Source organism: Falco cherrug, chromosome 5 (assembly GCF_023634085.1).
Source record: "Falco cherrug isolate bFalChe1 chromosome 5, bFalChe1.pri, whole genome shotgun sequence".
NCBI lineage: Eukaryota > Metazoa > Chordata > Aves > Falconiformes > Falconidae > Falco > Falco cherrug.
The window spans coordinates 69,578,454-69,593,886 of record NC_073701.1 but is presented as its reverse complement, the minus strand read 5'-3'; the positions used below and the strand labels follow the sequence as shown (position 1 = coordinate 69,593,886).

Below are 15,433 nucleotides of genomic sequence, written 5' to 3'. Positions count from 1 at the left end.
TACACACAGAAATGATACGGGGAGGTGCATAAGGTCAAGAATGCAAAAGATAGGGAAATCCGGCATTCCTGCTGGCCTTGCAGTTCATTCTATTTCTTTGCTGTTTGCAGTTCCCTAGTCATACACCATTTCCCCCTCCCATGCTTTGGATGGAGGGCTGCTTACGGAACAGGGAACTGTTCGATATTTATAGTCCCTCGTTCATCTAGGCACATCATTGTACTGCATTTAATAAAAAAAAAATAATCAATTTTTATGAGGTTTTTCTCCATACAGTATCCATGGGCTCCACATACAGAACAACTATATCTCACAACACTCCTGTAAAAGAAAGAGCACCTGGTGAATGAAGCTGCCCGTAACCAGGGCTGACACTGTGAACATGGACAACACAAATGGGTGTCCAACTTGGCATGCCATAGGTGACTTTTTGAGGCACGTGTAGTATTTTAAAACATTCCTGTTGTTCACAGCATAGCTCTGATGGCTTATGTCGGTGCTGGGCAACAGACTCAAATTGAACCAGAACTAACAGGGGCCACCCATGCTCTGCATTTCATCCATTTGCTAGGTTTCACCCGGGCTGCCTTTTTTTCCTAGTGAAAGAACAGCCACACACAAAGACCTGAGCAGTCTTTTAGGACAAACGAGCACTCTGGATTGCAGCCCTGCCCTGCAGAAAACATGTTTCTCTCTACCCACTGGCTCCTCTTGCCATGCTGGGGCAGTGGGTTATTGAGGACAGATTTGGCGGAAACAGCACCATCTACTGAGAACCCAACATCCTTCCTACAGGGATTCTTTGGGGTTGGGAATTTTTGGAAGGAAAGGCAGCCCAAGCGACACTGAACGCTCAGCTCCTCAAGTTACTGAGCTCCTCACATCAGTCTGACGCTTTCCATCCCTGGGATGACTCAAGTTGCTTCCGACACTTTGCTGTGATTCAAGTCATCTACTCTGAAGAGACGCAAAATAACCCTAGTGATAAATGTATGAAAGAAATTGATTCAACCCAAGTATGCACACCAATGTATAAATACACATTTCATCCCCAAAGGACTTTTTTTTTTTTTTTTTCTCCTGTGTGTGTGTTCATTCCCAAGGTCTGTCCAGGCTGTGTTGTGTCCCAAGCCCTCGGTCATGCTGCCATTGGGTATCACTTGATATCAAACAGACTTTGGGGCACGCTGAGGCACACGTTGGCTGGCCGGCCGTGGGTTCCTTGGCTTTTATTTGGATGGGTTCGCTCCCGGAGTGGGGACATTGATTCCTAGACGGACCAGTGGAAATATCCACAGGGAACGAGGCTCCAGGCCCGGGAATGGGGGAAGAAACCGCTCGGGGCAAGTTAAAGGAAGGCGCAGCTGGGAGCCTCCCGTTGCAGGTGAGGGAGCACTCGGAGGAGCCAGGCTGGCCCACCGCCTCGGGCACCCCGCCTGCGGTCCCTCCCGTGCGGGGCGGCCGGGCCTGGCTGCAGCCCCCCGCCCCGCTCCGGCAGGGCTGCAGGGCGCTCACCGCCGCCTCCACACCCCCTCCTTTCCCCCCCGTTTCTCTCGGGATTTCCAACCAGCCAAGCCCCCCCAGCCCGGATTTTTCCACGCCTGACAACAAAGGAGGCGGGCGGGCGGCCGGCCTCGGCGGTGACTCAGCGGCGGGCCCGCCCCCGGCCCGCCCCGCCGCTCCCCTCCCCTCAGGCGAGGCCGGGCCGGCTCCGCGCGTGTGGCGGGGCCGCGCCGGCGGGCAGGCGGGCGGGCAGTCTGCCCGTCAGTCAGCCAGCCAGTCAGTCAGTCCGTCAGCCAGCGGGCGGGCAGCTGCCGGCTTCCCTCCTTCCCTGCTCCCGCCGGGCGCCTCAGGGTCCCCCTGCCCTCGTCCCCCGCGCTGCCGGGCGGGGAGAGCCGCCCCGGCGAGGTAGGTTTTGTGTCTCCTCACACAAAGGCGCGGCGCCGGCGGGGAGGGACGGGACAGCCCGGGGGGGGGGGGGGGGGTGGGCTGAGAGAAGGCGGCTCCCGCTGAGGGTCCGCGGTGTGAGGGACGGCGGGGGTCGGGGTGCCGCTGGTGGGAGGGGGCCGTGGGGCTCCGCCGGGAGAGCTCCGTCTCTGCTCCTTCATCAGGGAGACGCGGCGAGTTAACCGTGGCGCTGCAAAAGAAAAAAACAAAAGGGGGTGATGGTGGGGGGGCAAAGTAGAAGGGAGTCGGCGGGGCGCCTCGGCGTGCGGCGGGGGCAGCTTCTCTGGCGGCTCTTGCCGCGGCCCGGCGGGGTCCGTGGGTGCAGCCTGGTGGGGTGTGTGGTGGTGGGTAGGAGGAAGAGGTGGAAAAGGAACAGCAAATAAATATATATATATAGATATGTCTGTTGTTTCCTATATGTCCTGCCCTGTAAAATGAGAATTCAGAGCAGCTGAACTTCTGATGCGGACAGTGGATGTTTCCTTACAAACCTATGAAAAGAGTAAGAGCTGGAGCGCGGCGAGCCCCGAGGGCCTGCGCTGACCCTGCGGCCGGCCCTCCTGCTGCGGCTCTGTCAGTTTCCCTCGAGGGCCCTGAGAGTACCAATATCCAGTTCTTCCTAACAGGTTGGGTTGAAAGCCAGCGTGGCTGGCCGGCGTGACTGCATGGATAAGTGTGTTTTGAGGGTTCACAAAGGGAAGGGACACAACACAGGAGCTCTGTGTAGCTTAAACTACTTGTTTGCTTCTGCTGGATTTTTTTCATGGCTTCATGAGTTCTGGCATGTATCGATACTGTGTTATTGCAGTGTATGCCCGTGGCTGGCGTTGGAGCAGAGTCTGGTCCCAGAAGTTCAGGGCGCGCTTGTAGCAAACTCAACAGAGAGGTGGGAACCTGTGAGCTTCTTGGGTTTTGTTGAGAATTCGCAAAGTCAAACAAAAATGCAACAAAATGAGGAAGAGATGCTTCTGTGTGAGCATAGTGTGGTTGCTGTGTATAGTTTGTGGTGGGAGTATTGTTGAATAACTCTCTGGCAGCAGTGCTGTTCTGCATTGTGGTACATATATGTGTGTGCTAAATCCTGTAGCACCAATGAAGATGTTTAAATTTTGTTGACTTGGCGGAGCAGTATGAGCGTGGAAGAATGTCTCTAAAGATGAGAATAATTGCATGTGGATCTTGGGGACAATTTGAGAGGCATTTAAACAGTCTTTGATCTCCCTGTGATATCAGCAGAATGCTGAGAATCTCTTGCTTTATTGATGGATGTTTTCCTAGCAATATATGGACGGACAGCATATACTATGAATGTGATAGCTGCTCAGTTATTGTCAGCAATATTTGCTCAGGGACATTAAAAAACTTTACTGGGCTTTATTAAAAAGAACCACAAACACCCCATATCTCCTAAAACAAAGCCTTTATTGTCTTCAAGCAACTGTGGGCCAATTTCATGCTTGGTGTAATTCCACTGATGTCAGTGGACTTTTGCCAGGGATGATTTTGGCAGGTGAAGTGTCACTTCTGTTTTTCAAAGTCCCAAATGCTCAAGAGTAATGTTGCTGTTTTGCTTCCAGCACCTAAGTATTGTTAATTAACATGGTTGCTGATGCTTCCCAAAAAGTGAAGAGGAAGGGGTGGGAGAGTTATCTCATCAGGTCCTCTAAATGCTTTCCCACTTGCTTTGTCCTCTGCTTCAGCTCTTACATCCCTTAATTTACTATCTTCTTTCCTTTTCAGTCTTAGCATCTTTTTTTTTTCTGTCTTCAAAATTAAGATAATTTCTCAGAACTCCAGCTCACCCTTGAGCGTTTAAAACTTTTGAGACTGTTTTGACCCCTACAGCACTCCTGGGTGACAGGGTAAGTGAGGAGCTAGCTGTGTGGCAGCTGCAGTTGGGAGATCTTTCTCGTACATGCACGTGCCTCTTCTTTACAAGCTGAGTTATGTGTTGGCTATGGTCAGTGCATTTGCTGAAGTGGCAGATTGTTTGACAGTCACGCAGTGGAACAACCAGGCTTGAGAGAAACCGAGTAGTGCGGGGTTTGGGGAGTCCCTCAGTTTTTACATAGTGCCATGCTCAGGATGTTGAGAAACAACTGTTTTTGAGAACGGCCCTTCATATCATCAGTAAGGACAGGAAAATATCTAAAAATTGGGGAAAAGGGAAAAATGAAAGAAGATAGAAGAAAATACTCCTTTTTGCTAGCTGTGGGAGGAAGTGTGGAACTGTTTAACCAGGAATTAGCTTTAGCAGAATTTTGGCTCCATCAAAGTTTCAACAACAACAAAAGATTTTATTGAGTAAAACTGTTATCTTTGTATGCAGTTAACAGTATTAAATACATGTGGCCAACTCTAAGGCTGTTCTGGCACCATGATAGTTTTAAATAGAGCAAGTTTCATTGCTCAGCTTTGCAGAGTCTCTGCTGAGCCATTTTTGTATCTGACATCTTTGCGCTGTTCAACTTTGCATCTATTTGCATGTCTTAAGTACACAAAAAGAGCATATTTGACACAACTCACAGCTGATGCCATCCTGACGCTCTTGGAAAAATCAAGCGTCAAAGAGCAAGATACATGCATTGTCTAACTTCGGAAAAAATGTGCTTAATTCTTTTTCAATTTAGTGATTAGTGTAAAATGTATTCTGGCTTGGCCAGACCTGGTGTGTGCTTGGAGTATTACTGGAAGTATGGTTTGCGGCTTAACATGTTGCAAAGGGCCTGTGACTCTTGTGTATTTACATAAAGTGCATGTAAGTTGGGGGTTTTGATGCTTAATTTTAACAGACAATGGGAGGTTTCAGCTGTGGAAAGGGAATCGGTCCCATGCTAACCTGAACATAAAGCTGCAAATTTGATGGGAAAAACATTTTAGGAGCAAGATAAATTATCTGGCTAGAACTGTGTTTCTCAGTGGTAATTTCCTCTGTCCACATCTTGCTTGTTCTCGTCAGGCTTATCTCTGTGCATGCTTCATTATATCAGTCCTGTCAAAACTGTGCTGAAGGAAAGGTGCTGTGTCTTCCCACTGTGGGGAAGACACCTTCCTTTGCAGATGGGGAATAAAAGCACAAGAAAATAAATGGGTCATCTGTGAGTGCATGGGAACTGTAGTGGTGCAAGAAGTTGAACTTGTGTCTCCTGAACTATTGAGTAGTGTTGAAATGAAAGAACTTCCCCCTGCACAATGGAATAGGAGAAGAGGCATGGTCCAAAAGGCATGGCATGAAAATAGGTTTGGTTACCTGGCTGTGATGCAATTAGTGGTCGATTGACTGCTCTTCCACCAACACCACACATGTTGGTCTTAGTTAGACTATGAAAAACAGGAGGGTTTTGTAATGATAAATGCTTAAACAAAGACATTCAGTGTACACAGGAGAGAGAAAAAACAGTAAGGGACATATTTCTTCTCCCTTCTACACCTGCCTTTAAATAGGAGTGCTGTTTTTACAGATGTGTCTCTGGCTGGATCTTTGGGGAAGTCTTTCGTCTAGCCTGTTGTACAGTTGCATGTGAGCAGGTACCAGCGGAAGGGAAGAGAAGGTTTTGCAGAGCCAGGAGGGTTGTGGTGAGACCAGGACTGCTTTTCTGTGACCCCAGCAGCTGGGTGAGGTGATGCGAGTGCAGATCCTCACCCTAAGAGACCAGGCTCATACTTCTTTTCAAAGGTGATTTCTAGAAGGGCAGCTGCTCTTGCTTTTGCTATGCACAGACACTCACGTAGCTCTGTTCTCACCCGGCTGCTCTTCTGCTTCAGGGCATTGGTGTGAAGGGCTGTGTGTGTTGCCTGACAGCTGCGTGTTGCGATACTCTTGTGGCAAAAATCTTACAGGGGTTATATGGACAGGGAGCCAGAAAAGGAAGGATGTGGTCTTTTGTTCCCCTTTCTATATAACTTGAAAATACCAGAGGATACCTGCTACCTCTTTGTTTTGTCACACTGGGAACGCTGAAGTTTGAAGTAACGCTTTTCCTTACTGCACTTTGGTGGTTGACTGTTATAATTGCAAAGTCTGTCATAGCTTTAACTTTAGTTTCAAAACATGGTTTGAGCTGGCAGCCTACTACTTGTGTTTAGGCCAACACTTTAAGTTTTGTGCAATGAAGAGCAGGAAACTCACAGGTGGGAGAGCAGTGTTTCCAAGTTGTGTCTGTGAAAGAATAAGCCACAAAGACTTTTTGATCGGTTCTGTGCAGTGCTCTGTCCACTGTATCACATTTTAAAATAACATTTGAAATCAGCAGTTATTCTGATTTTTTTAGCCTGGGTCTATAGGGTTTATCGTGGCTTGGTGCAGTTTGCTTGCTAGTATAGATCTTGTCTGGCTTGGAGTTAACTGAGTCTTCAGCAGGTCATCAGCTTGCTTGGATGGGACAAGGATCCTAGTTTCATGATGATAGTAGGGAGCACAAATGCAATAACCTTTGCCTTGTTTAACTTATTCTAGAAGCAAAACTCCTGGATTTGCTTACGTTTTAAAAATTTCTCTGTCAACATGAAGCTGGAAGGTTGCCTTTTGTGCACATACATGCTCTCTTCAAGAGAGGAATAGCAGAGGCGATTTAGAAACAGTGGGACAAATTCCTTTCTTTTAGATGAGATAAATTTCTTTATTTTTACATTTATACTGCAATTTTAGGCAGTGTATGTGCCTGCAGGATGAACTGTAAAACCTCTGTTCTGCCCTTCAGCACATCTCAGCTTTTACCATTCACTGCTCCTCCGCATGAGCTGCATTAAGAATCCTGTAGACGACTGTCTTTACAATGATGAAGCATGAAATGTGCCCTTGATATAAGGGGTGCTTTAATGTCCTGGACAGCAACCTTGCTGCTTGTTGTGGTGGGATGGGTCTTATTTTTTACGTTGTACCCAGGAATTATTTACTACTTCTGTAAGCTGGAGAGGTAAAACCCAAAAATGCTTCTGAAGGAGAAACTGCCCTCATGTTTGACTTCGGTTTGAAGCAGACCCTCTACTTTGCTCTGCAGTATATTTTAGGGAGGGGAAACAGTGTCTTGAAATTATTTGTCGTTGTGTAGAGGGAAACCTATATTAAGCTGCTTTTGCTTCTTTTAATATTAAAGAGTTCTCCTGTCTGTGTTGGAAAGATGTTCAGTTCACCACGCTTGTGCCCACTGGTGCTAGCTAACTCACCGTGTCTGGTGGCATCTGCTTCGAATAGGAGCCCAACACTGCTGGTGAAAGGTATTTCAATAGTGATGGCATGCAGTGGGTCTGTGGGTGGGTTGGCGAGAGGAGGGTAATGATGGGAAATAACAGAATGATTATTTTCATTCCTTGCCTGTACAGTGAATGGGCATTCGTAAGACCTCATGTATGTACACAGGCTTTTGTTCAGGTGCTGTTCATAAAACGGAGTTCACAGTCCTCAGTAGTCAAGATGATGTGACAAGAAGTGGGTCAACACCATTCGTGTGTGCATAACTGCACTCTTAATCTAGGCCAGTGCCTGTGCAGGATGCTTCTGAACAAGCTGAAAAGATTTCAGGGAGCTGGAGCTCTTGCTGTCAGGTGGGTGAAATGCACCTCTAGCTGAGCAGAGCACTTAAGGATGGGGATCAGAATGGATGGTCTTAAGTTGCTTTACATGTTAATAAGACCATAGAGGAAAAGCTTTACTCTTTAGTACCTCTGAAGAGCAAGGAATTTAGTTTGAGCCAAAGGAAAATTTCTTCTTCCTGGCATGATGAGCTGCTGAGCAGCCTTTCAAATTACGTGCACTGCTGTACTGTTTCAACTGAAATACATCTCTACTGCCTCAGTTTTCTCGTAAGTGTCTTTGGGGAAAAAGATGACTTGCTGAGTATTCCACTGCATAGCTGCTGTGTCCTTCAGACTTGCTGCAGTAATTGAGCTCCTTGGTGCCCTTCAGGGAAGAGTGGGTGTCTGGGCTTGCCCTGTGATGCAGTTTGGGGCTTGGCTGGAAGAAAGGAAGAAAGCCAATTTTTGTCTGAAGCCACTGGGATCTGGGGGGTTTAATTTTGGAGGAACAGGGAGGAGTTTTGATTGGGTTATGGTAGTCTTTGCATTATGTGATAATTTATTTTTCTTCTTAATCCCAGAGCTTTTTGAAGTAACTTGTCCTTGAAGATGAGCTAAGTCATATAATGCAAGCTGTAGTAATACACATATTTAACTCTCATAATACCTGGCACATCACCATTGTCCCCTGAAAACACTGGCAGAAATTTATAGCCAGTGGGTATCTTAAGAGAATGGAGGAGAGGATGGGGAAAGGGTGATGGTGGATTTTCTTTGGATGGGAGGTGGTTTTTTGATATTTCTAAAAGTAAACCAACTTTTTCTTCCAAGCCTTAGAAGTACCTTTGAGGCCGCCCTTCTACATGATGTGCAGAACCAAACCGAAGTGCTGTGGATTGCAACCAGCTTCCCAGTTGTGCTAGCAGTAGGCTTTTTAAGGTGAAGAGATGACCTTCCGTCGGTGGCTGCTAGGGCAAGGGTAGGCAGTAAGCACGGCTTGCCTTGCTGCTCTCCAAACTTTCTCCTGTGTCCTTCATCATAGTGAGCAGTGCAGCGACCCAGAAGCCACTCAGAAACACTCAGGTGCAGAGTTGTCTGTTCTGGAAGGAAGCCCTGGCTGTGCTTTGGTTTGCCCTGTGCATGCTGTTTGTTACTACAGGTAGCAACTGTGGGGAGCAGGGTGCCTCTTCAAAGACAGCCTAAGCATGCCAAGTCACAAACTTGCAAAATACGAGCAAACATATTCTTCCTTTTTCAGAAAATACCTGAACAGCTAGCTTTAGAATTCAAGAAATTTAATGTCTCTGAAAAGCAGAAAGCGGATGAAGCCGCATCCCACTGAAAATATTTACAAAAATATTTTTTTGGAGTTCCAGCAACTGGAAGGCCAGCCTTGAAGCTTGAATGAAGACTGTAGTCTGTGAATGTCCATGCCAAGCAGTCTCAGGTGCAGGATTTAGTTTAAAAGGCTGAAGCACGTGTTATAGATGCCATTGTATTAAAACACTCAGTCTCTTGAGGAAGCTCATATCTGAGTTCTTGGGTCTGTCTTGCTTTCTCTGTAACTAGTAACTGATGAAACTGAGCAAAAAGAGGGAGATGTTGGAGGTACCAGCTGGCTGCGTTACAAGCTACATAATTTTCCTTATCCTGCAAAAGTGCTGTACTGTCAAAGTTTCCTGTAAAAATCCAAGAATTTACTGAATGTGCTGTGGCTTTTATTTTTCCCCCCGCTGTAGTACGTAAGCAGAATAGAATAAATTTCCTTGTCCGAGGACATGAGGACAAGTTTGCACATCAAGTTAGAAGAGCAAGTGTGCCAACTATTATTTTGTTTTCCAGCTATGTGAGGGCCCTTACTGCATAACACTGTCCTAAAGAGACAGTCTCTGCCCCAAGGAATGTACAGTTTAAACAGGGAAAAGAGAGGGACCGAACAGACAGTAGACACACAAAAAGGTGAAGCATGTTGAGATTTTTTGTGACACCAGCTCAGTGCTTTTGCAAACTTGAAGCAGAAAAATTTGTCTTGCGTCAGAGATCAGTTTTGCACTGAGTACGGCTGCTTTGCTGGAGAGACAGATTTTCACTGAAAATTTCCATTGTAGACGTAACTTTATGTATCTATATAAAGATGCCTCATCAGTCATGTTCATTGCATTACAGGAACAAATTTTAACACTATAAGCTGCACTATAGGGATCTATATACTTTCCAGCTAGTTAAAGCCTTCTTTTTCTCTGTAGAAGCACTAAAAAGGCATCTCCTCAACCTTGTTACCTGTTTCCCGGTAACTAATAAGATTAACAGATCCAAGACCACATGCTCCTTTAACTAAATGTAATGCATTTGCCAGCTTCAGTCAAAAACACTGCAAGGAAGAAAAGCACAGGTCTATACAGTAAATCTTATTTTCAAAGAAAGCAGAACTTAAAAAAGTTAGACCAGTATTCTTTGCTAGAAAATTTTTGCAACTGATGTCACTCTCATTGTGACGTGAAATTTTATAGCAGACAACTCTAAAAATGGAGGCCAGTTTGAATTGCAGAGTCAGATTGATCCGATCAGTGATATGCATATAATACAGCCTTTTGAAGGAACTGGGTGAAGAACTTCAAAAAGAAGCAAAAGTATTGAGATCCTGGGGGACTTCTTGAATGCTGTAGTAGTGAGCCGTATGGGTACCTAAGTAGCTAAATTTTTCTGCTCAAATTGTAATTCAGGTATCTGATCTCTGATCTCTTCCTAATCCACTGCCATGATTTCCTATGGCTGAGTAGTTCTTCCTTTCCTCAAAGCTGTCACAGTATTGCTAGCACGGGATGACTACAGACAGCATCTGCCTGGGAAAGGCTCTCGTTTCTGTGATGCTGAGGTTGTGGTCAGCTCAGCCTGTGATGTACCTAGCTTTGCACCCAGAAGGATGAGAAGAATGCACAGGTTTTACAGTGCTGTGCTAATTAACATCATGGTGTCTGCTGTACAAAATTCATAACTGCTGAAGCATCCCCATATTGGCTTTCAGTGAAACTGTTTTTTGGAGCCTTCCCCCCCCCCCCCCCCCCCCCCCCCCAATTATGCACGAAAAAAGGTGCTCTAGCTGCTGAAGCACAATGCTGTCCCCTGTTTTACTTTCCTGTGTTTCTTCTGTATTGATGGAAGGCTTTGTTTTAATGCTCAATTCTTTTTGACTGCCATCATCTGGTAGCATACAAGGGAGGGCTGCATTTGTAATGCCTGTTCTGTGCACTGAAAGGCAAGAGTTTAGAATGAACTTTAACATAGAGGAGGGTGTGCTTTCAAGTTTATTCCTTCCAACATTGACTGAAACTGAATTATTGCAAAGAAAGGCCCATCAAATTGGGCATAGCACGCACTGATAAAACAGTGCTTCATTAAATGACTACTCTAAGGGATCATTTTGACTCCTTCCTCCCATTTTAGTATTGGATCTTAATCTCTTTATTACAGCTAACATCAGGACTAGTAGCTGTGGTGAGTTCATTTATTCCTTTTTTTATCTTTAATGATGAGAAGCCTCAGCTGACTTCAGGTTTGAAGCTTTACAAGGCTTGAGATTCATCTTTGTTTCATCTCCAGAGTTACGCTTTGGTTTAGAGTAATATATTTTTTCTAATAGGAAGCTGATTAACTGACTGTTAAATGAGCTACAGATACAGTTAGTTTACTTTCCAAGTGCACATTTAGAGTGCTGTGAGGTCAAGCAAAGACTGGAATTAGAAAGCATGAGATTACACATACTAGTCAGCAAAACACTGAATAGAAGAGATAACATTAAAAGCAATGAAATAAGGAGCTCCCATTTCTATTGGGTACTTTCCCTCAGGAGGAGGACTGGAAAAAAATTCTATACATTGATTAAACTGGTATTAAATTTTAAGAATCTGAATGGTTATATTTCAATATACTGGGGCTTTTTTGCACCCCAACCCAACCCCCCTTTATTTTTTAATGGCCATAATTAACATTAACTCATCTTAGGGTATCATGGTTCACTAGAAGGGAGGCTTAGAAGCATACTGTAGGAAACAGTATCCCTCAGGAAGGAAAGGATATGAAAGTGTAACAAACCATTTACAAAAAATATAATGAACCCAGTTAATGTTGTTAAACTAGGTAATTTCTTCTTAGACTTTATTTATAGAGTCGTGGTGTATTCAAAGAACAAGCTGTCAGGATAAACAAATCCTTCCAATATCTATTTAAAGTAGATAAATGTTTATGATTGTCCTTTTACAGATTGAGAAATAGATCTATAGAAATAGACCTATAGAAAAAAAAAAGGCTGAACTGACTTGCCTACAGCTATAACTAAGTAGTGCAAGAACAGAATTTGAACTTGGGACTTTGAACCAAGAGAAAAACAAACAAAATGAAACACTGCAGATGGAAACATGATGAAAAGATAATATAAACTTTGTATTTAAAGCAGAAACTGGCTACCCCAATACAGAAATCATCTTCCTATAAAGGCCTGTAGGCAGCCTAAAAAGCTGCTTCTTACTGAAAACAGGATCTGGTTAGACCATGATCTTACTTGCCAGTTTTGTGCATCTTACATTACCCCAGTTAAGCTTGTTGCTTCTGAGAAAATTCCTAAAGACGAATTGGAATTCAAATTCAATTTTCAAATAACTGAAGTTCAGATGAGGAGCACCAGGCAAATTACGTTTCATCTTGAAAAGCTGCAACAAAACCATGGTAGAGATTTCCTTTACTTATCTCTCGGATAGATTATTGGTGTGAGTCACCCAGAGCAGTTATGCTAGATGTGGAAATATAGCTGACTCAAAGACAAGTGATTGTCATTGTTTTATGGGATGTCACTAACTGCAGTTTCATTAAACTGCGGTTTTCTCTCTGTCCTGGTCAGATGTTAATTTTCATTACAGTTTGAGCTGAGCTAGAACAAACGTTTCTCTTTTGCTTTTGGTGAGTTCTCTAGATCGCAAGGGCCATGAGCTTTTTTTTTTTATGTAAAGGATGATGCATCTTAAAGCACAATGCTTGCTTGTTTCTGTAAACTGCAAGCTGGGGGGTGGTAGTATTCATATAGTTACTGCACTGCTTTAGCATTTGTGCATTTTGGGAGAATAGTGTGGTTCTGTAACAGGGTTTGGGATACACACACTCCCCACCCCCACCCCACCCCACCCCTCTTCTGGAGATACATTTGGAAATAATTTGATTATTTTTTGATTAATTGCAGTACCTTGTGTTTTCCATCAATGCCTTTCTGTCACTGATGACTATTAATAGATAGGGAGTTTTTTAGTGGCGTTTCTGTATAAGTTTAAGCAATTACAGACTTTCTTAATTATAACGTCTTGTTTCTAAACATGCTAAGTTAAAAAGTGAAGCAAACAGCGTTCTGGACTACTGTACTGGACGTTGTTTGAATTGGATTCCTTTCCATTACCTGTCTTGTTTGCTCTGGTGCGCTTGTGATTCATTTGAATGTGAACTAGCCAGCATGTGACGAATGGAAAGCCGAAAGTAAATACGTAGTAGTGCCTGCTAAAGAATCAAAAGGTCCTACCGTGAGCCCTGGTGCTTTTAAAACAATTTAAATATCTTTCTGTAAACCAATTGTTGAATGAAGAGCGAATGAATGGAAGTTTAAAAGCCTGAATCTTTAAAGTTTGGAACATTGAAAGCCTAGATTAGACTTAAGTGTTATTACTTTGAAGTCCTTAATGGAAAGGGAGTACAAGAGCATTTTTAAAAGGGCTTTCTTGATCTTTGCCTAGGGTTTGTAATTGAATCTAAGGCCTGAAGTTTACAGGGTCGATTTGGCATTGGAGTGGGTGTATCTATTCACATGTAGGGTGGTCAACTTCAGTGATCAGATTTTTCTGTTTTCCTCTCAACACTAACAGTATAGTCTCTGCTTTGAGCTGGGTTTTTTTCTGATGTGCATATCTTGTATGTCTTTTTTAGGAGTTTACTTGAATTTACAGTGCAATTTCTCTCCAGTTTGCCTGAGTAGTGTTAAGAGTATGAAACTTTTTATCTAGAGCCAGCTGTTTTGAAGCTGAAAAGCTAACTTCAGAAGTTAAAGGCCCTTGGCTGAAATCTGGCTAAGGTGTAGACATATGTGTGCACTAAATAAAAAGGCAGGCTGCCTTGCAGCTGTTAACTCGTGATGGCATCGGGCTTTCTTTCCTCCCAGCCCTGTTCTGGACTCCATGTGTTGCTCTGTGCTTTACGCCCTGCCTAGGAAAAGGCAAAGCTATGTGGCTCATTACAAGCATCTATGGATCTTCCAGAACTAAATGTTGATGTCGGACTGCAGTCAGGTCTGTGCCTGGTTCTGCTGTAAGCATCAAAATAAACAAGAGAAGTGAAGGTGAAGTAGACAGTAACTGGAAAGACTTCTGGGGACAGGACTTGCTTGTCAGCAGAAAATCTGACCTGGGATTAAACTGGGTTTGTTCTCATTGCAGCAGGGTTAGATCTTGTTGCATTATCCTGTATAAGACAATTTGTTAAAGGTTAATAGTTTCTTTTTTTTTTTTTTCCCTAAAATGGAAGTTGCTTTAGATGACAGGTGTCAATTATGTACTTGACCAATGACAGGAAGTTTGTAAAATGACTGAAAGTGGTTCTTGCAAGAATCTGAGATTTTAATCATGTTCATCGCAGTGATGCTGTATTTTTCCTAATAAAAGAGCTGTTTGTACCTAAAGCTGGAATAAGTTTGGCTTTTGGGGCTTTTTTATTTGGTTTTGTGTTTTTACTTAAATGTGCCACAGAAGCCAGAGGTGTCCTACAAGACACCTACTTTCAGAAGGGATGCAGGCAGGTAGGTACATTGGAGTTGACCTTTTCATCATCATCATGTGTAATAAATTTTGACCTGACCTCTGGATAGGGGAAGAAAATTGGTCAGACTGTAATACCAGACTGAAAAGAAAATGAAATGCGAGGTAACAAAAAGAAATAAAAAATGTGATATATCTGTATCTCATGTACAACGTATTTCTGCTACAAACTGAAGCTGTAAACTTTCTAGCTGATCTGCGTGAGATAAGTTTGCATGGACCTTACAGAGCAGCATCACAAGTTTGAACTCCTCCATGCTGCACAACTAACTCCCTGTTGTCATCCAGATCACATGTAGTCAGTGCTGGGATCCTCCCATTTTGCCTTCCAGAAACCTTGGTTTTGTTTTCCTGTTGTCTAGCAGCACTGGAATGAGCCCTGTCAGAGCCTGGACTCCTGGCTGGAGTCTTTCCTTACTCAAATAGCAGTTTACATGAAATTTTGGGGGAGCTTTGTATCTTGTAGGATCTTGTAGGATCAAACGCTTTAAAAATTTGGCTGAAACAAGCAGAAACTTACAAGGAGGGGTGCAAGTGCCCACTTGCGTTACCATACAGGAAATCTAAGAAGGTCATTTAACTTAAATACCTGACGTGGTCCTGTATTTGCTTCTTGGCTGTGAAACGGTCTCTCTGGATATGTTTTTGCAGCTTAGCTTTCACCAGGGAAACTCCCTGTGTGTAGCCCAGCTCTGGCAGTTCGGTTTTCCTAGAGCCATACTGATTTAACTAAGGTGTGGGCATGGGAATACCATTCTGGATTTTTTTCTACTTCATGTCTAAACGCTTTACAACATGGTTGCTACCTTTTTAGAGAGCCTGTTGTACATGCAAACCACACTGATTTCCTTCAGCTCTGTTTAACTGTCATTTGGTGGGTAGCTGAGATGGGGAACATTAAATATGCTTTCATTCTTGCTAACTTTCTGACCAGTGAACCACATGAAAATTTTGTAAAGCTGAAGACGGGAAAGATCTCTGTGTTTTTCAGTCCCCTCATTTGGTTACAACATAAGGGCGTAGTGTTCATTTATCACTTCCTTCTAGAAGCTTGCTGTAACTGAATGAGCTATTCCTGTAATTCAAGGGCATGTGCATAACAAAGTCTTGAAAATGAGAACGGTTAA

General features: G+C 43.9%; 1 protein-coding gene across 3 annotated transcripts in view; it reads left to right on the top strand.

The window, feature by feature from the left end:
* The first annotated feature begins 1,690 nt into the window (after positions 1-1,690).
* The window catches only part of FAM107B (family with sequence similarity 107 member B), a 62,793-nt gene continuing 49,050 nt past the window's right edge, over positions 1,691-15,433 (top strand). Inside the window, exon 1 of one of the 3 annotated variants that reach the window (XM_055710543.1) lies at positions 1,691-1,908. The gene's annotated coding sequence lies outside the window, so the exon portion shown is untranslated. The remainder of the gene's footprint in view (positions 1,909-15,433) is intronic. The other 2 variants (XM_055710544.1, XM_055710542.1) reach the window with 2 other exon arrangements.